The 22,209-nt window shown below is 38.0% G+C and overlaps 1 long non-coding RNA gene across 1 annotated transcript; it reads right to left on the reverse strand.

Annotated features, from left to right (window-relative positions):
- Window positions 1–3,183: 3,183 nt before the first annotated feature.
- LOC124172230 lies at window positions 3,184–8,290 on the reverse strand. The gene is made up of 2 exons (XR_006868090.1): window positions 8,223–8,290; window positions 3,184–5,191 (listed from the first exon to the last, which is right to left on the reverse strand). It is a non-coding gene; the product is annotated as an uncharacterized LOC124172230 (long non-coding RNA).
- Between the last annotated feature and the right edge of the window lie 13,919 nt (window positions 8,291–22,209).

Below are 22,209 nucleotides of genomic sequence, written 5' to 3' on the forward strand. Positions count from 1 at the left end.
ACATGGCCGAATGTCTGATTATTTTATGGAACAGGTTAGAGCTGCTAAACTTTGTGAACCGCCGATGGAGGACGACGAAATCATTTATTCTGTCGCAAGGCATTTCCACCCCACAATTCAAAATTTGATATACACGGCAGGAGAGTTGACCATTAATAAAATGAGGGATCTCTTAAGCTATTATGATACCACAAGTGCAATGCAACGCGAGGGGCCACGTGGGTCGGACGGCCATCAGCCATATCGTGGATCACTTCAAACGAGCGAGGCTCATTCAAATCCATCCCGCAATTGGTATAATACGCGAATGGGCGAGGGTGCGAGGGGAAACAACCGTTTCACCGCTCGCGAGGACGACCCAAACCGCCCGCGCGGTGAAATTGGGTGTGTTCCTCGGCAGAATGACATTTCAACACGGGGTAGGGGCGTGAGGGACCCTGTAGATTTAAACTTAACCCGTTTGGATTGCCCAGATCCCCAATGCCAAACGATGACTTAAAGGCGGATCTACCAACCGTGCTATCTTTTCAGCTGGAGGGAGACCCCTACAATGATTTAATATGGGAGAGAGAACGCGAACCTAAAGTGCTTAAATGTCCTACGATGGAAGTTGAATGCTATGGAACGAACGTAGAAGCTTTGTTAGACACGGGTAGTTCGATCTCCGCGATATCAGAGGAGTTATGGGTGGAACTCTCGTCAAAAAGAAACGACATTCCTCTCTTTCCCATGTGTAAGTCGCACATAATTTGCGCGAACGGTAAAAAATCGATGCCGATTCGAAAACAGGTGTTACTCCCATTGCGGATTGAAAACCGAGAAATCGAAGTTGTTTGTTTAGTAATCAATCACTTGATACGACCTTTAATTTTGGGAGTAGATTTTTTGTCCAAGTTTCGCGTTGGAATTGATTTCCAGGATAATGGGGTAGACATTAAAATCCCGTCTGACGAGTTCGCAGAAGCATGCGCCGTAAAAACTGTCGAATCATTTAAGGAAAAGCTCAACGTCATCCAAGACGAAGGGATGCCGTTGAATACAAAAAATCCGAAGCCTAGCGGGGACGGCCGTGTTGAAGGAACGCTCAATGAACTCCTCGAGGAGTTCGAAAATCTATTTTCAAAAAAACCGGGGTTGGTTCCCAATTTCTTCCACAGGATCCGAGTGCGGGACCAAACTCCCTTTCGTTGCAAGGGGTATCCGATTCCTTATCGCTATCGCGAAGCTGTGGATGAACAGATCAGAAATATGCTTAAGGGAGGGATAATAGAAAGAGCTCAGAGCCCGTATTCAAATCCCCTAATGATCGTGAAAAAGAAGGACGAGTTGAAGGTCTTGGGAGTAGATGTTGCCTTTTCGTCTATACGCCACCCGCAATCGAACCCGTGTGAGCGGATAATGAGGGAGCTTTCGAGAGTTTTCAGAACGTATTGCAGTGATAATCATGTGAATTGGCAAGCAGTGGTCCCGTTCATAAACAAATGGTTTAATGAAGTAACTCATGAGAGCACGGGTACAACCCCGTTTGCCTTGCATTTTGGCAGGCAACCGCGGCGCGATTTCAGCGAACTGTTAGTCATTCCAGAAAAAAATGTTTTTACCCACGAGGCATTAGTCGCGTGTGCTTTCCGAAAATTGAAGGCCGCCGGTTCGAAAAGGAGAAACGGTCAAAGAGGGAGGACACACCGTTTTCGTGAGGGTGATCGCGTTTTATTGCGATGCCCAAGAGCCTCTGACACGAAGTTGAAGCTATTTCACAAGTTCTTTCACCTATACACTGGGCTATACAGAATTGCGCGCATTGTTGGTGGGAATGCAAGTGAACTTACAAATGAAGAAGGGGATAAGATAGGGATTTTTAATTTTTACAATTTGAAACCGTACATCGTCGAAGAAAAATAAAACGAGAAGTTTATTTTTTTGCTATTACCCTTATGTTAAAGCATTTTTCTTTAATTCCAGTGATCAACAAAAGAGTAAATTTATTTTGGTCTAGAAATTTCCCTTTTGTTGAGGGAGCCATGTGACCAATCCGGTGTTCGCTCCGGTACTGCTAGCGCCAGCGGCCGGGATAGGAACCAAGAGCAGTTCAGGAAACCAAGAGAGGGCGGACGGAGAGAACGAGCGGTCAGACGGAGGAGGTGCACGCCGGCGGACGGGGAAGGTGCACGGAAGAGTCGGCCTCACCTGGGGAACCACATCCCGGGATTTTGTTCTTGTCTTTCGTTTTTTCAGGCTTATAAGTCTGGTTGCTTGTATTCAGTGTTCAATTTAATATATCCAAATTGAAAAGGAGTCTCTTTCATTCCACAATTTTCTCACCAACGACCGGCAGGCAACCCACGAACCCAACCCGAGAGAGAGAGAGAGGAGTCTGGTTACAATATAATCTTTATGAGTGGAGAAAGAGGAATCCTCTAGTTAATATAAAATGCATTTCTTCATTCTGAAAAGGTGTTGAAATGTGAAAGTCGACTGGACTTTTTCTTTATTTTTCACAGATAAATTTTTAAATCACATTTGCATACAAAGTATCATAAATTCTAAATATAAAAATGTGAACCTAGCTTTGTAGGAGGAACTTATGGCATTCCTCGGCGATATGATAATGTCAGGATACGCTTAATCTTTTTCATATGTAATCTTTATTACATGTTCATCTGTCCGCCATGTGTTTCCAGACGGCTGAACGGATTGCGGCCAAAGTTTGTACATAGATGAATCCCTTGCTCGCTCACTCCGTAGTACTACTTTCGGTTGCGTCAGATGTGTCCTCTAATTCATTTTCTCATTACCAAACCCTGCAAGTGCGCTCAGCTCCACCTAGCATCCACTACCCACCCTCTGCTTACTCTCCCACCCTCCGATATCATCCCCATTCACTCTGCCAATGTTTGTACATCTTCCACCTCGATTGCTGCCTTTTCTCGCAACTTCACCATTCTAAGGTAAATGGCCCACGATTATCCTTGCTGTCCTTTTGACGGTGCATTCCGACAAATCGTGACGAATCGCTCAGCCGCGAATGAAAACAGAGAAATAGGAATAAAATTGCATATATTTTCTGCGTGCGTTTGCATGTGTCCCACCACATTGCTTCTTCTGTGAAAAGAATTTTCGCACACTCTGCACGACAAAGGCTTCTCTCTCGAGTGTATGTGAAAATGTGTCACTAAGAAAGACTCGAGAAAGACTTTTCACACTCGTGTCATGATTTAAGGCCTCTCTCTGTCGTATGCAAACGCATGTGACTGTTGAGAGAACATCTCTTTGTGAAATGCTCGCAGCAAATGCTACAAGAATAAGGCTTCTTCTTTCCCGTGTGTTCGCGTGTGACTGTCCAGATGACATCTCTGAGTGAAAAACCTGCCGCAAATGCTACAAGAATACGGTTTATCCCCCGTATGCGTACGAATATGTCTAACTAAGCTACCCTTATCCGAGAAAGACTTTTCACACTCGTTGCATGAAAAAGGCTTCTCTCCCGTATGTGTTCGCAAGTGACTGTCGAGAATACTCTTCTGATTGAAACACTTGCGGCAAATGCTACAAGAATACGGTTTATCCCCCGTGTGAATACGAATATGTCTAACTAAGTGGCTATTACTCGAGAAAGACTTTTCACACACATTGCATGAAAAAGGCCTCTCTCCCATGTGCATGCGTACATGTGCATTTAAGTTACTCTTATCCGAGAAAGACATTTCACACACGTCGCAAGAAAACAGTTTCTCTCCCGTGTGTGTTCGAATGTGTGAGTTGAGCTGACTTTTCCTAGCGAAGGCCTTGCTGCACAGGTTGCATATAAAAGGCTTCTCTCCGGTATGTGTTCGCAAGTGACTGTCGAGAGTACCCTTCTGAGTGAAACACTTGCGGCAAATGCTACAAGAATACGGTTTATCCCCCGTGTGCGTACGAACATGTCTAACTAAGTGGCTCTTTTCCGAGAAAGACTTTTCACACTCGTTGCAAGAAAACATTTTCCCTCCCGTGTGTGTATGTACATGTCTACCTAAGTGGATCTTATCCGAGAAAGACTTTTCACACACGTTGCATGAATAAGGCCTTTCTCCTGGGTGTTTACGTACGTGCGCGTAGAGAATGTTTTTCCTAGAGAAGGACTTGCTGCAGACCTTACATATAAAAGGCTTCCCTCCCGTGTGTGTTCGCGAGTGAATGTCGAGATGACCTCTATGAGTGAAAGGCTTGCTGCAAGTGCTACAAGAATACGTTTTCCCTCATGTGTGTGTAAGTTTGTGTACGGTGAGGTCCCTTTTCTGAGCGAAGGACACAGCGCACTCGCTGCATGAATATGGTCTCTCTCCCTTTCTCGGACCCACGTGATTGCGTACATTTCTAATGCTAGATGACTTTGAAGATAAACTTTGTGTAGTTGATTTCTCTCCTAGTGTGAAACTTCTCGTCAATCCTCTTATGTTTTTCTCATCCCCTTTTCCTCCGCTGCTTTCCTTGGTGAGCACATTTCCTTTTGGCATAGGCTCTAGTCTTTTCCTATCCAGCCCACTTAAATCCTTTGAGATGGGAGGCTCGCAAGAACTGCTGTGTCCGCTTGATGGATGAGCTTCCAGAGACACATCTACGATTGATGATTCTGCTGCAGCATCAAAATTACGAGCAACACAATGAATTGTCATGTGTTTGATAAGCTCCTTATTGTTGTTGAACACATCTCTGCAGTTAAAACAATTATATGAATCTTCGTTTGAACTGTAACTGTTCCATGGAGATTCGATCAAGCAATTAAGTACCTCGTTGTTGCCCCCCATGATGGTCTCACAGCCACTTCTGTCATTTCTACTTATTCTGAAAAACCTAAGGTTACGCGAGGTATTTGGTGCAACACAACCACTTTTCTCCCCAACAACAGCCATTGCGGCTCCACCTCTGCTGCTTTTAAGTGATTCTATGTCTTTGGTATTACATTGTCTGTCATCAGGAATTGAGCAACTTGATATCTCTTAAGTTTCAGAAGCACCACATTTTTCCAAGTCTTCATCTATAAGATTTTTCTCTATCTCTTCATGGGATGTTCCAGCCTTGGAATCAATCTGTGTCACCACAGCTGTGGGACCAATGCATTCATCAATTGAATGATTCCTTAGATTTCCTTCTGCAAGCAGGTATGAAGTTGACGTTGTTTGCTCGGGCATTTCTTCGGTAGCCGGGACCCCTAGAAGAAAATTTTAAATAGCAACTAACACCGTCAAACATGAAATTTAAGACCACAACATCTTCTATTTAAAATCCATTGAATGGATGGAATAATGCAAAAACAGGTGGTACAATTGCTGCCCAAGTTGGACTTGAACTTAAGAGACTCGATATAAATGAATGGAGGGGAAAAGAACACAGCACAAAAATGACGAGGGCAACAAGGGTGAAGTAGAACAAAAAAGACGAAAACATGGGTTAAAATGATACGTACACAAATAATTAAGCACACACATACGCATCACACATATAACTTCCAATTTCAGAAAAAGAATAAAATTATACCCCTTTCAGAATTGGTCCTTTAAAAAGGGAAAAATATTTTTCTTTTCAATCGAATATTTAATGATCGGTGAATATTTTCTAAATTAAAAAGGTTCCTTACAATGGCAATCAGAATAAATTTTGTGGTACTACAGATGAGTAGTAAGAAAAATTATTTTAATTTCTTCCTGGATTAGTTTTCATAGAGGTAATTAAAAATTTAAAGATAAAAGCAATGAATAAACAGCCAAAGGAAACTCCCTTGAGTGAAATATGCCCAACTGTCATGAGATAAGCAATGGTTTGGAGCGGCACCGGGGGCAGATATTCCAAGTATGGCACGCAAGCCAGAGCTCTTATTTGTGTTGAGATAGTAGCATTTCCACTCTTTTTCAGTATATGCAGTTTAATCATTTCCCAAGCTTTTTTCTGCAGAAAACCACTTCTTATAACTTAAGAAAATATTTAATGAACCTTTAAAATGCCAAGGGCAATCAAAGCAGAAATTTTCAATAATTAGTAAAAAAAATCACCACCTACACATTCGGGTTTAATGTCTTGCGTCAAGCGGCTTCTGATAAACAACAGTATTTGTTTTGTTATCGGGCGCAAGATAAAGCGAATGAAGCTAAATAAAAATAGCGAAGCAAAGCAGGGACGCAGTGAGGGGTTTTTTTGGGGGTTAAAACCCCCCAAAAGCTCAGAGAATCTTTTTATAAAACATTTGGTTATTAATATTAGGGGGACGGATGAGTCACTAAATATTTAACTATTCGAAAAGCCGCAAAACCTACCATTTTGAACCTTTTATCCTAAAAAAATGTCTGGGGAGGGCCCCCACACCTCTCGCTTACCTTGGCGAGTTTGCTATACCCTACAGGCCCGCCAGTATTAGCTGCGCCTGTGAATTTTCCTGTGAGTATAGTGGCGTGAATCACTTTCATTATCAGTTTTTTTAATAACCAAACACATTCCGTTGGATAGTTTTGGTTGGTATAGGTTTCGAAATATCATGAACACAGAGCCTACCTTTAGCTGTAAATCGTGCCGTGGTAAGCCAGGTGCGTCCAAGGACTTTAAATATTCAGATAGATAGTTGGTGACTTCGTCTTCGTCTATTACAAAGTAAAAATGAACTTTCCATTCTATTCGGGTTTCTTCACCGCGTTTGTTGTATTTTGAAGACAACAGTTTCGCCGAAATTACACTCGGCGTCTTCAGGTCGAAGGAAGACGCCGAGTGTAATTTCGGCGAAACTGTTTTCTTCAAAATACAACAAACGCGGTGAAGAAACCCGAATAGAATGGAAAGTTCATCAAACCAACGCCGCGAAAATCTTCGAACCTACACAAAGTAAAAATATTTGAATTCATGCAGAGTACACGGACATTACTGATAATCAACAATTGCTTGGAGATTTGTTTACACACGCGGTAGTTATGTGTTTGTTGACGACTCAATTCGAGCTGAGCTTACCTCTAATTCAATTATTTTAATACTTTTTTAATATTACTTTAATATTTTTAACATTTTTGAACATTTAAATTTTTTTTAAATATTGTTAAAAAGATCAATCAATACATTAGTAAAAACGAAAAAAAATCTTATTTTTTTGACCGTCTTAACAATCAACTCCTAAAAACATATTTCTAAGATAAAGTTGAATTTTTTTGTTAACTTTTCCTATTTTTTAATGTCCTATATGTTATCCGGGGCTGAGACGAATCCAAAGAGCCTATTGTCACTAAAATCGGTGCAGCCGTTCTCGAGTTATAAGTGTTCTAACTAACACGATTTTCGACTTTCTTTTATATATATAGAAGATAATTTTGAGGATTCGCACATCCCCCTTTTTCACCGGCATTTCTGGAAAAAAGGTGTGTGGATACTACGAGTAATTTTTTTCTTTCAATAAACTAGTCTCCAAGCTTGGTTGAAGCAAGGCAGCATTCTTTTTATTCATTAAATATGACTCTTTTACTGTCAAAAATGCCAAATAGAGAAGATGAAGAAAAAATTCTTCGCCTTAAATAAAAATTCTTAAAATTAAAAAAACTCTAAGTGACAGTTACATACCCAACAGTTTCAGTGAAACTAAAATATTTTGATAGGGAAGACCATTAAAAACGATACAGATGACTACAAATAAAGTAAGTAAATATAACACTTCTCCCATATTCAATTACCTTTTAAAATAAAGACAACAGGAAATATGGATGGATGACTAATTCAGGCTCTTCATCCTTCTGAATCAGTCAAAATAAGGCCGATTTCAGAAGAGACGACTTTTCAATTTCCAACATTCTCCGCATGGAACAAGGAAATCCAGAGTTTCCTCATCTGAAAGCGGTCTGAATTTCGCGACCAGTACATGCTGTTGATGGTGCAGTGCCTGGCTGGATAGAAATGGGCGCAGCGGAGAACACAGTGTCATTTGACTCGTTTGAAGGCATCCGTACATACATTAGGTTATATGAAAGCACGGCACCGTGCCATATGAAAGTAGCCTAAGCCTTATCTGTATACAGCTATTTGTAGCCCTTGAAAGCACTCACCCATTGCTTCCATTGCAGACTCATGGGCTACAGTCAAATTCTCAATAATTGCTCTTGTCACAGTAAAAGTTGGCTAAATAAAAGCATAAACATTTACATCCTCCACATTAACATCAATCCCTCCAAGTATAGAGTTATTTGCAACCCGTAACTCCGTACATCCGTACTCACCAAATGCAGACTCATGGGCAGTAGTTGAACTCTCAAATGGGTCCTCATCCACACTAAAAGTAGGCTGGAAGTAATCATCAAGATATTAATCATGCATGAATAGAGATAAAGGACATTTTTTGAAAGGATTGATTTAAACTTTTTCATAAACCTCATTACATCAAAATTTGGAATTCCTCAGAAATTTTTTCCTTACAAAATAAAAATATTTTCAACACTTCAGGGAATCAAATTTTATTCCATTTTTTTTTCAACATGTAAACGGACTTTTCTTTATGTTCCGCCTGCATTGAAATATTATCTTCAATAGATAACTCTGCAATGGATGTAATTTAGTTCATGTGATACCATATAATAATTAAGGTATCTTTCGCAACGAATGAACCGAAATAACGCAATGGAAACTAGGCATCTGTGTAAAAAATGGGATAAAATCTGACGCTGCTATATTGCAGAAAAAGATTTCCACACAGAAAACTAAATTTTTCAGTGATAATCATGGAAATAATGATGAACAGCAGGCATTTGTAAAATTTTGCACAATGATAAGAAGAAACAAATGATGGAAAAAGTGCTGCATGTGAATGTTGAACCTAGTGCCTCCAGATAGTAGCCAAAAAACATAACCACCACACTACCGCTGCTACTTGAAAGGAGACCATTTCTAGGGGAATATATTAGGTATATAAATGTTGAACTGCATTCCACTTTTAAAACCATTGGTTATACAACCCAATATGGGAGGAGATTTGTGGACAGCTCCCTATGAACTACAACACTACAGAGTTCGATTGAAATGTGAGACCTGACTTTCTTAATGAGCTATGAATTATCAGTCCTCGGATTTCATATTGTAAAATAAACATCTTCATGAGGCATGATTTATTGGTCGCATGATATTTTATAGTAAAATAAATATCATATTGATATTTTATTTATTGGTACCAAGATTTAACATAGAAAAATATAGGGCAAGAAAACTACAACAATTAAATACAAAATATAGTGGAAAAAATGACTTATTTTGAGATAAGAATATGTACCTCCTTCAGTTATATGTAACTTTGAATCGAATAGGTAAGACTGCCTGTAAATACTCGTGCCTAAGCCTAACTAACAAGGGGAGACCACGAACCTTACTCCACCTTTTTCATTGCCGTATTTTGTATGGCCTTCGGAATGGTAAACACATCTCTGAACTAGTAGTGGTTCTGTTGTATGGGCCTTAGTTTGGCTGATATTGATTAATTTTCATGCTGTACTTTTCACAAGCCGCCTATAGATCCATAATATCTCACCTCTTAGCAGACGGGTCAGGTGGGGTAGTGGTAGCGTTTCAGGCTACCACACAGGGGACCAGGGCTTCATCATGGCTATATATTTGGTTGTCTTCATCGTGATCATACGGTGCCACCTTTTTCAGTACTTTTAATAGGGGTGTTTACCTCAAACGAAATTACCCATTCAAGTAGATGCTAACAGTGAGTTTTGGCTAAAAATTCACATTAGTGAAAAAATTTCTGCAATAGGTGCAATACATTTTCTTTTGTGTTCCGTTGAAATTTGTGCGCTTTTCAAACGGTCAGTCTCGGCAGGAAGTCAGGCTCGAATGGCTCTGACATCACACACAGCTACCTCGCTGACTGCATGCTTTCAGTGAACGCCGTTATCCAAGCCGTGCTTGACTTTGTGGATGCCGTGGTGAGAAATGCCTTCCGATTGTGGTTTTGTGAGGGCTAATTCTAATACTGTGCCTAATATGAGCTAAGTGCCTAATACTCATTTTTCATTTTCATTTTTTTTCAATAAATATATGGTCAAGGCAAGAAGAAAATCTAAATACGCAGAAAATAAATCTAATAATGACATTTTTAGCGCTCTGGTAATTCAAGGAGTCAAGCGTGCAAGGTAAGATTTAATGCATATTGACTATGATAACACTGTTAAATATGTTAATTGTTCTTATGAGTATATTTTGAATCAAATACTTAATTTCGTTACAACTTTCTTGGCCTTGGCTGGCTTCCATTTTTAATTGAATTATACCCTAGTAAACGCTGAAATGGTTCTCGAGGGATACATTTCATATTATATTAACAATCCCTGGCACACAATGCTCGTCTTTTTAAGTTTTAAAGGCTTTTGATAATTTCTAGCCTATAAAAACCATGGTGACTACAAGGAACTAATATCGTAAAATAATCAATTATGTTCCTCTCAGACTCGTCCGCATCGAAACATAGAATTGCGAATTGTTGTCAATATTTATTCTTATGAAGATTACTGACAGCCCTCTTGCACATGCACCGATTTTGGATAGCCAGTAATATACCGGCCGATATTTTACCGGTGAAGCGCTGCTCGCACACACCCCGGATTTTTACAGGTCAAAAGATAAGTTGCTTGGTTGTTGAGCCGGCACCGGAGATCCGTAGTGGCAATGGTCAGTAGCTAACCAACTTTTTACCGGTGCCAGTGTGCAGCTGATTAGTGTGAAAGCTTACATGCCCTTCCATTGTTCACTATTTGAATGTGGACAGCCGTCCAAAATCGGCGTGCTATATGTCTAGGTGTTGAAAATTATTTCAGCGCTGCTAGGGAAGAATATAGCGATTCAGCAGTTAGTTATATCCAACTTAAAGGAGAATAATATATACACTATGAAAAGAAGAGTTTGTCTTCAGCACAAAATAAGAAAAAACTGCAGGAAAAAAATTTTGTCATTAATTCTTCCACCATACCCAAAAGGAAACAAAGTTTAAAATTTCATTTTTATCAAAAGGTACTAAATATTTGATGGTATAAGATTTTTTATACTAACTCCATGTGAAAGCTTGTTTTATTGGATCAGAGGTCTTTCGTATTTGAATTTCAAAACATTCAATTATATTCTGCACTAAGCTGTAATTGGTTTGAAAAGACAAAGGTAGATCAAATTTGTTATGCTTTGGAAAAATTATTAAATTTTTAAAGTAATTTGAAATAAGAGGAAGTTGCGTGGATAGTAGAAGAAACGTTTGTCTTACTGATTTGGAATTGGTCTCCTAATCTCTCCAAGCTGTAATTTGATTTTAATTTTGATGATGGTGATGAAAATGTCTCTGGTGGCAAACTTCAATATTCCAAAGAGCAAATCAGTGACGTTTATTGGATCTTTAGGTATTCCTAAGTACCTCTTGCGGCAACTTCATTATTAAGTCAATTATATTATTGTTTCCACCAACTCCAAAACTGCCAGCTGAGTATGTGCTCCAGAATATTTCATCAACAAACATTATGTTTGGCGACTGTATGGCAATCTCTGGTGTACTAAATCTAAGACTAAGTTGGGAACAATTAACTTCGGCGATCATTGAATAATAGTATAAGCATTATTCTTAATCTTTTATAAATTATTTTCCTTCAAATAACTTCAATAAAAACAGTTTTCGATCGAAATCTGTTTGACTTATTTAGGAAGACCACAAGTAAAACTGTTTATCACGTTAACTGACATTATATATCTTATATGTAACAATGGAATTCGGTATACATTCAACACTAACATTAAAATGATATCCACAGCAATAATACTATGTTTACCGCTGATTTTTGGTCATCTGGCCTTGCTGCAGTAAACCAGTTCCCTCGAATATGAGAATTTAGGGGCACAGCATCAAAAAGTTTTCCAGGATTTTTCATTGTGGTCAATTTACAAAGCCATAGAAAGCAATATATATGCGCCTTCTTCCAAATTTCCTCCATTTTCACCCTCGTTATTTCTTCGCTGATGCAGGATCACCGGTTTGTAGAAAGGGTTAACGGGTTCCGCGAGAAGTTCGCTGTGTGTGACTTCAGCATGCCTTCAGCAACCATCCTGCACTTTTGGAGCATTTGAGCTGATCCTCGTATTCTACACTTTCTGCTTAGCCTTTCAAGGGTTACATTTTTTAATATAAAAGCGCTGAGAAGTACACCCCTAGGGGTTACTGCTGCCATTAACCCCTAGGGGGTGTACTTTCATTTAAGACAGTAAAAAAATTGGTGAACAACTCTATTGCAACAACCATAGACATGAGACTATTTTTTATCATCATAATGGCGTTAAGGTATTTAAGCAGTGTCATTTCAAACACATTGATACGAGGACTACACTAGCAAGGGTTGGTGTGTGCCAAAATGTTAATTTTTTCATTGATTATACTGGTCAATGTCCACATAAAAAATGAAAACCACTCTTGGGAGAGCACATGCAATTACAAGCACGCAGCGATCAACAACATGTGTACAGACATAATTAATAAGAACACAAAACGATTATAAAATGCCATATTTTTCGAACATTTGTAATACACTTTACTCCAATGGGAGTTTACTTACACAGTACCTATGTGCTAAAAAAGAACATTCCAAAATATAACTTCAATTTATAAATAGAGTGAAATAAAAGTTGATGACCCTGGACCGGGCGTGCTGCCATAAAATACGTCAACCCTCATTAACCAAGGATTTCAACATAGAGCGTACATTCTGGGATAGAATGGTCTCGTGTATTCCTAAAATGTACTTTGAACGTCTATATTTCGAGTTTTCAAAGTTCGAAGTTATGCAGCTAATATTTTAAGAACAGCAAGAGGAACCCATCACACGTGGCATATAAATTACGCCGCGTGACTGGCCATGTACCACCTGTGTACCTTTATATCTGTATCACCCATAATGTAAAATATTTAACTAATTTCTAAAAATAAGATAAATTTTAACAAAAATCGAGTGTTATCATACATCCACATAAAATAGGCGAAGTATGCCATTCACCCGGTTGTGTAGAAATAACAGTCGTGCCCGCTAGAGGGTTAAAAGCAACAGTTACACCAAATGTGTCTTGTGCTCACCGCTTCCCAAAATCTTCCGTAGCCCTTCCATTATAATAACAAGAGGCACACCAACAAATGTCATTTCTTAAAAAAAGCCACTGTTATAGCCCCTACTAATCTTTTGGTACGTTTTTGAAGAGAGTAGCAAGCGGAGCCTTCACTTCTTCACGTTGGAAATGACAATGCTTAAATACCTTAATGCCATTATGATGATAAAAAAAGTCTCATGTCTATGTTTGTTGCAATTAAAAATTAATGAAAAAGTTGATGCCGTATGAGAACAATGAAGAGAACAAAATATATAGCCATGATGAAGCCCCGAACCCTGGTCCCCTGAGTGGAAGACTTAAATACTAACCACTACCCCAACTGACCCGTATAACTGAATAGTGCGATATTATGGAAGTATACGTGGGTTGTGAGAAGTACTCCTTGAAAATTAATTAAGTACAGCCAATCTAATGCCCATTCAACAGAACCACTACTAGTTCAGGGATGTGTTCACCATTCCAAAGGCCATAAAAAATACGGCATTGAAAAGGCAGAGCAAGTTTCATTATCTCCCCTTGTAAGATGAATGGAATTTGTAGAAGGGTCACTATACTTCCAATATACAGTACCGATGGGAATCCAGGCTCCTGCATTGCAGGAATACGGCTCTCTGTTACTCACCACAGGGAAAAAAGTGGAGCTTGGTCACTTGTCAAGATACAGCTTTAGGTCATTTGCATCTCACCCCCCTCCCATGCGATGAAGGCAAACAAGTAGGCCACTTGCTGAGGTACCAATAAAAGTAGCATAAGCATGAAAACACTGTTTGCTCGTGGCCACTACATTCCCACTTTCTTTTGTGTGCTATTGAATGCTAACCAGTTACTAACAAGCATCTATGAAAGGCATTTGTCACCAAAATAGTGGGTAGCTTCTGAAAATCACAGGTATTTTATGTCATGTGAATAACAGCAAACACATGAAACACTATGGGCCACCGAGGAGCCCCACGTCACCACTGGAGGGCTACTAAGGTTAAGTTTATTGGTCCCAGGATTTTATATAATAATATATAAGGCAAGAAATCAGCTACACAAATTAACAACATTAAAAGGAAAAAACAGATTTTTTATGATGAGAAAACTTATTCGAGTAATTAGTAACTTTGAATCAAATAGGTTACCTTCAAACCAGCGTAAAAATCAAAATGTCCAAGCATTTTCCGTGATTAACATTTTTTACCCACTATATCCTTAAACAATTAATCAAATTCCATAGCAATAATTCCATACATACCTGGGCATTCTCCTCGGAAGATGGTTCCTCCTTTGCCCCGACCAGCGTCCAGTCCAGGTCTGCCACCATGGCTCCCCTGCCCTGAGCTTCCACCTTTTCGCCTTGGAAAGCAGTTATGGTATTGGGCTGCAACATAAACCCCAATCATCATTAATGATTGAGATACAGAAATATTAAAACAAAACTTTTAAGAATTTGTCATACGAATAAAACTAAAGTTAGTTTCAAATGGATGTATTCTTCATATTACCTGCAAGCTGCCCTAAGGTAATTAATATCAGGAATTTATAATATTTATAATTATTTTGTTAAAACTACCACTTTACTACATTCCTATTACTTCTTATTTTCATCGCAAAATCCCCGCAAAAGCCGCCTGATGATCCTCAGGGCAATCGTTTCTGGAGATGCAGAACTCCAGATAAGATCTTATTCGTAACAGTAACTTACTTCATGAAAGAACTCTGCATGAGAATCCATAGCTCATAGGTAATAACATACATTCATGAAAATATATTATATATATATACTATAGGGTCAAAAATGGAGGATAAATTTAGTGTATATTTTGGTTTATAATTCAGTTTAGAGACATCAAACATTTTGAATAATAAATTAAACTTCCTCAGACAAGATGTAACAGAAGGCCATTCTGAGTTAACAAAAAAGAGAAATCTGTAGATTATCCTTGCTAGAACTCCTTATAGCACAAAGCTTGCATAGGTTCAATGGGAAAATATGAAGGTTCATTTACTTTGCATGGACAACTGATGAGTAGGGATGGGAAAATTTTGCCATCATGAATCATACGTAGAGTATTTAGACACAAAGTGTCCTGGGGCCTAAGTCCGTAACTTGAATTCTCCTTTCTCCGGAGACTGTGTACTCTCCCGTAGTTTTCTCCCGACTGTAGTCCGTAACTTGGCGGAGAAAACATCAGTTCCTGGCCGCTACCGGAGAAAACTCTAATTCTCGGTATCGGATAGGAAGAGCAGATAGGTATGAAAAATATTGAATCCGAAGCTGGCGATACCGTGAAGAACCAATAGAAAAGCTTTGTTTCAAATAAAAAAACGAGAGGGAAATCAAACGATTCTCACCTGTAATAAGGGCTACTCGTTCATCATTAAAGTTAAACTTTCAAATAAAAGAAATTGATGCATCGAAATTATAATTGATAGTGGATAAATCGATTTAAATCCATCGCAGATATATTTGTTCATTAGTACACACAAAAGAGTATATTATACCATTGAAAAAGGAGAGACTAATGCGTAACACCAAAGCATTTTTATGTTTTAGATGTAGGTAATCTTGTATACAAACGGCCGCTGTATTCATTGATGATATATGTGGCATATTTTTTTGCACTTCGGATGCTTACTTTCATTGGTGAATGCATGATGAGTATGGAAAAACATAACTATCAACGTCAGTATTACATGCATTTATCCTCGAAAAGCTGAAATACACAATGTTGGAGTTGAAAAAGAAAATTGAAAAACTTGACTATGCAGAAAAGAATCGTAAAGAAAATAACGTTAAGATAAATGTGTGAATGGTACATATTTATTCTTGCAAATACCTACGTGCCAGCAATTAGTAACATATGTTACAATCTCCCAAAATTTTATAGTTTAGGAAACACAACAACCTGCCTCGCTACTTTTAAAAATTTCAAATACTGACAGCGTAGAACAGCGAAAAAATGGGGAAAATGGTTTACTGGAGAAATATAGAGAAAACAAAGCAAAATTACCCTTACTCATACATATTTATTGCTCATCATATCACATACAGCACTACAACGCAAACATTTCTATCTTTTTAATACTTATAATCATTATATTCGGAATCGACTGTTTCAATAAATATAAAACACTATTATGTAACACTAATAAAACATGATAATCGGTTTTCCAATCACTTTGCACACACTAAAAGAATTTGCACTCCTTGAAGTTCGAAAAGATTCTTTACACCTCACTTCCTACTCATCACTAACGACTTAGAATCAGATTACGTTATTTCACATTAACATTGCGAAGACAATTAAATGAATAGGTTGAAACAAATTGCTAAACCAGTTATTGTAACACCAACAAACTTCGAATTTCACTATCACTCTCACCGTAACATGACCAAAACAAAAACAAACAACAACACAACGAAATGCGTGAAATGTAAACATTGCCAAAACCACACATCTCACAACGGGAATTGGAAATAGATGCAATACGTAATAAAATCAAACAGAACTTAGAAGCGAACAAACGAATGAAAATTAACAGGCGTTCGATGTATCCCTAAAGTAAGACTAGTTCAAATATGAAACATATCCCCTTCGAAATACATAGTTAGATACCTTTCATCGTAATGTATACAGTTGATTCGTAGCCTAAATTATATACGTGCGAAATAATTTCGTCGAAGATGTTACATTCACAACACACTTAACTCTTTACTTCATCGTCTATGTGCAATCAATTCACTAAGGGGTACACTAAGGACACAAATTTTGTTCACTTATACTAGAGGCACAATGAAAGTTCACTGCACGTAGTTTCCTTGCAAATGCAGCCATACAAAAATTTCTATTCTTGTCACAAATTACACTACATACGTTGCCTGCCTAACTTGAAGAATGCATTTTCGTGTTCTATTTTGTCACAAATACGTAAAAAACCATATTAGAATACAATTAGAACTGCAGTACGATCGCCCACAACGGTCCGCCATTGGTATTTTCCTCGTTTCTCCTATGGAGAAAATGAATCGCCGGGTCCCGGGCGGGTGACTCCCAAGCTCCCGTCCAGGGCGCGTCAGTTTCTCCAAATCGCGTTACGGACTTCAGTCGGGAGAAAGATACTCTCCAGGAGAGTCAGAGTCTCCGTTACTGGGAGAAAGTTTTCTCCGTTACCGTTACAGACTTCAGTTGGATGAAACTGGAGCTTCACGAGTCTCTTTTCTCCCAACTCGGGAGAAAACGAAGTTACAGACTTAGGCCCCTGGTTGAGGTAAGACATTACAATATACCTCAAAGTGACTGGGGATATGACTTTTGAACTCACGAAATGTTGCAAATTGTGTCCCAAAATACGAATTTTTATTTTTTTGGGGAAAATTTTGAAACTGTAATTTCAATCACAGGAAAAAGCATTACATTACACGGAATGGTTTCAATTCGATTAAAATTAACACAAGTGGGAGTATTCCTTAGGTATGTGGACGAGTGCAGTTCCTCATAGCATAACTAATGTTGCGATACAATCGCGGGAGGATAGCATCGCGTGTTTTCGATTTGCTGCCATACTAGGCAATATATGGCAATCTCCCATCCTTACTCTGAGGGAATAACCATCTATTTTCTCTCTCAGTTGAACAACAGAAGAGCAATGTATGACATTTTTTCTTATCAACATCACAAATGGAATATTATATTAGTAGAGGAATCTGAAGCATGCCCCTAGAACTGTTGTCACTCCGTGAGCATTAAAATCAGATGTCAGTGGTAAATCCAGAGTAGAACCGTCCGCTAGCCCGGCGCTAGCCTGATGAATGCACCCATGGACTGCACGTGCCTGAATATCTGCTGTTTGGATCTCTACCTTTTAGCTATGTCTGTCAAATAACTGACTTTTCAGCGGCAATTGTCAAATATTGCTGCTGGTGTCTCAGACATTCTAGTTATTTTGACGAGTTATTGTAGCGCCGAATGAAAAATTATGAAAAGGGACAGGGCTTTTCAGTATCAAAAGGATGGATTATACTGTATCGATAAAAGTATGGTAATGTTCCAATTCTGCAATTGTCAGGTAGCTTGGGAATGGAAAGACTTGATTAAAAAACATTGGAAATCTTCGAAGCATCTAACTGCTGCAAAATTTGGTAAGTATGGATATTCTTTAAAGTTAAAAACATCAATCTCTATCTGCATCAACTGCTGCCATGAAAAACCAAATTGATCATCATTTTGGAAAGTGGGTAGTATGAAACTTTCTCAAAGCTGACATTCTTCTCTACAGATTGGAAAATGAGCACATGAAGTCATTTTTGAATGACAGGAATAGAAGGATCAACAACTTTCCTATTTCCACATGGTTTTTTATTGAGACCGACCATGGTTTTGTTGCAGCGTAAAATTATCAAGGTTGCTGAAACGAAACCATGGTTGGTCTCAAAGAATTACCATGTGAAAATAGCAAAATTCTTGATCCTTCTATTCCTGCGATTATGGATTTCCACAAAGTTACACCCGCTACTGTTTATTATTTTTGAATGAATTCGTTGAGGGCAAGTATACGAGAACAGCAGCTTTTTGTAAATTAACCCATTTACGGCCAACGTTGCGAAAACGCAACATTATTGAGATATGCAAAAAAAATTTTCAATTGAATTTTATCCATGTATAATTCGCTTTTTTCGATAAAAATAAGTTTAAACTGATTTTTAAAGAGATTATAATGACATTTAATAAGTAATTCGATATTTATAAAAATACTCAAAATGTGTCAATTTTCGAGTCTCCTGTTAACCAAGATAAATAATTTTTCTTAAGAGTAACTACTCCCTTTATTAAGTTTTTATTCGCCTATGTGGACGTAGAAATTTCAATTAATAGATATTAAAGCACATATTTCGTCAGGGAGTCAACATTAAGCAAAAATCAGATCCGGAAAATAATGTTGCGTCTTTGCAACGTTGGCGGAATCCGGTATCTATAGGAAGCCATGCAACCCGCATTACCACATATTTCCGTCTCATAGGATAATGCCGTTTTTACTGTCAGATATAACTACGACTTACTTTACTATCCTACGACTTTTTATGCCTCGTATTTGACAGATATCGTCATATTTCATACTTAAAATTCTTAGATATTATATTTCCATTTAGATGCTGCATTATTTTACCTAAATCCAGATGGGCTTGAAAGAAACGAGTCAAAGTGAATACTTTTACTGCAGATGACGTGTTTTCCAGTTTTTAATTGACATTTTTATCACAAAAGATTAAATTACAACAAATAATGACTATTTATGAATTACATGAAAGCATTTCGGGTGCAATGGAACACAAAACTTTGTACATTCAAGCCGAATTAGTCCTTCCTTACTTCACGATTCAGCGATATCACCGAATTCCACAACAAGATTTTGGGTGAAAGAAGACGACAAGGCGTAGATTTGGTTCGGAAATGACTGAACCAAAACATTTAGATTAATAAAAAGTAATCTACACTTTACAGACAATTCCTTTTTGGATAAAAATGACAGATTTGTAAATTATGACCTCAATTTGACTACTTGAATTAAAAATTATTACAATTCGGAATATTTGCACATAAATTTTGAAATAATGAGCAAATGGTACCTTAATTTGGTCACTACTGTGCATAAATGTTCTTTTAAAACAAGCCTTTTAGATTTTGCTTTTAACTTTGGGGCTTATGTTATTAAGACGGTTTTAGTGTTCAACCAGGCGATAGAAAATTACTTCCATCGAAATTTAGGCTTGGAAGCAAGTGTTATTCTGGAATTTCTCAAGGTTATCCCTAATCCCTCGAATCATCGTATGTTTTTCGATAACTTCTTTTCATCTTGAAGACTATTTATAGTTTTGAAAGAAAAACGATTATTTGTCACTGGAGCCATCAATGAAAATACAACGTAGGAATGCCTGATAGAATATAATAAAACCATCGACGTGAAACCGAGAGGAACATGAAAACAGCATTTGATAAAGCCGAAGATCTTAGTATTGTTGGATGGAATGATAACTAGATTGTCCCTGTAGACAGCAATACAAGTTTTTCGCTTCCATTGGGCACAGGGAAAAGTTTCAGCAGAAAAAAGAAAATACTATTTCACATGCAATTCTATGTGAATAAAAGAAAACTATTCGTGTTATTGGGGAATATAGTAAATACATGGGATGTGTGGACAAACTTGATAATGAAATTTCCGAACTAGAATTTAGGGGAAAAAAGATCCTAGCTTATCAATTTACTGGACAGCGTTTGCACTAACGCCAGGAGATTGTACAGGTTCTGCAACGGAAATAAATTTCATTGGTAGACTTCAAATCGTATCTAGCAGGGACGCATCTAAAAAGTGAAGTGAATCAGTCAGTAGATGACGTACCCCTATACAATTCGCGTCCTTAAACATAGAAAAAGTTAGGCCATGTAATTCATCGCGGATTCGTGAAGCATGAAAGGACGAATTTGGCCAAAGAGTTAAAAAAATCAGTAGTTGCCGAAACAGTGTAAAAGCCAAACCATGTATGAATGTAGGAAATTTTATGTTCCATTGAACCCAAAATGCTTGAGTATTTCATAACAAGCCATTAATAGTTGTGATTCAATCTGCAATGATAAAATTAAAGTCAATGAAAAAATGTGAAATACATGCTTTTCTGAGAAAATGTTTTCGCTTTGACTTATTTCTTTCAAACCGTAGAGCATGTCTATTTTATAGTGGATTTAGGCCAAATAACTATAACATCTCATTGGAAACATAATATCTAACGATTTTATTTATCCAATATGACGATATTTGTCATACACGTGTCATAAAAAGGTATTGGATTATATCCGACAGTAAAAACAGCACATACCTGTGAGACGGCAATGTATTGTAATGCGGGTTGCATAACTGCATACATGTACCGGATTCCGCCAACGTTGCGAAAACCCAACATTTTTTTTACCATAAGCAAATTTTTTTGAAGGGCCATATTTTCAATTTACCTTATTTAGCATGTTATTAGGTAAAATGATAAGAAAAAATTATATATTTTCAAGTATTTCTTTGCTCGGCCGGTAACGGGTTAAGTCAAAGCATTCTAATCTTTTCCATAGTCATAGGAAAACTAACATTTTATTTACCGCTGTGAATAATTTAACCTCGCTACTGGTGCTGGAGAAATTACCTACATTTGCCAACCTAGGGACAAATATATTCCTGATCTAAAATACAACACGAAGACTCAACTGAAGGACAAGTAGGTGATAGTTTTTTGTGATAAAACATTGGAAAAGAGAGAAGAAAATGTATTTGTGATCTTGCAAAAAATTGTTGAACTTCTTGATAGTGCATTGGCCATTGTAGTTGGTAATGTGTGTACTTGGAAACTGCTAATTCAAAAACATGTTCAAGAGCAATTTTAGACACACTTAAGAAATATGAAATACCACTCGATAATGTAACAGCATTAGTGTCCGACTCTGCTCGCTACATGACAAAATGTTTTCATGCAATGGAGGATTTGTTGTCAGACAAATGTTCTGATAATTCAGTGCTGGGCCCATAAACTTAATTTAGTACTGCATACTCTTAGGAAACATCTGCATATTTTGCATCGAGCAGTATCCAAAGTGAAGATGGCATTCCTTAACACACGAAAAAGGAAGCACCTTTATAGAAAACATATTTGAATACAGCCTACCCCTAACCAGCAAGTGCCACTATTTCCTCAGCCATTTTTAACCAGGTGGAGCTCCATGTATGAATCAGTGGCATATCTTGCAACACAAGCAAAGGATATTGTAGGGTTTATGTTCAGTGAGGACATAAAAAGTGACAATGCTCGAGTTGATTTTCTCAGTGGTATTTCAGAAGAAGACTCGAAAGCTATCCAAATACAGGCTATGTTTATCACAGTATATGGCAAACACATAGTTGAAATGATCACATTTCTGGAAGGACACTCACAGCCCCCTGTAAATATTCTAGATGGGCAGCTTAGGGGAATTCAGCAAGCACTTGAACTCGTAGCATGAGGGAGTTATGGGAGCAATGTTATTAAACTGCTAGAGGATTGTGGAAGGAGAGTCGGTAGGG

This window comes from Ischnura elegans (genome assembly GCF_921293095.1).
Source record: "Ischnura elegans chromosome 13 unlocalized genomic scaffold, ioIscEleg1.1 SUPER_13_unloc_1, whole genome shotgun sequence".
Lineage (NCBI taxonomy): Eukaryota > Metazoa > Arthropoda > Insecta > Odonata > Coenagrionidae > Ischnura > Ischnura elegans.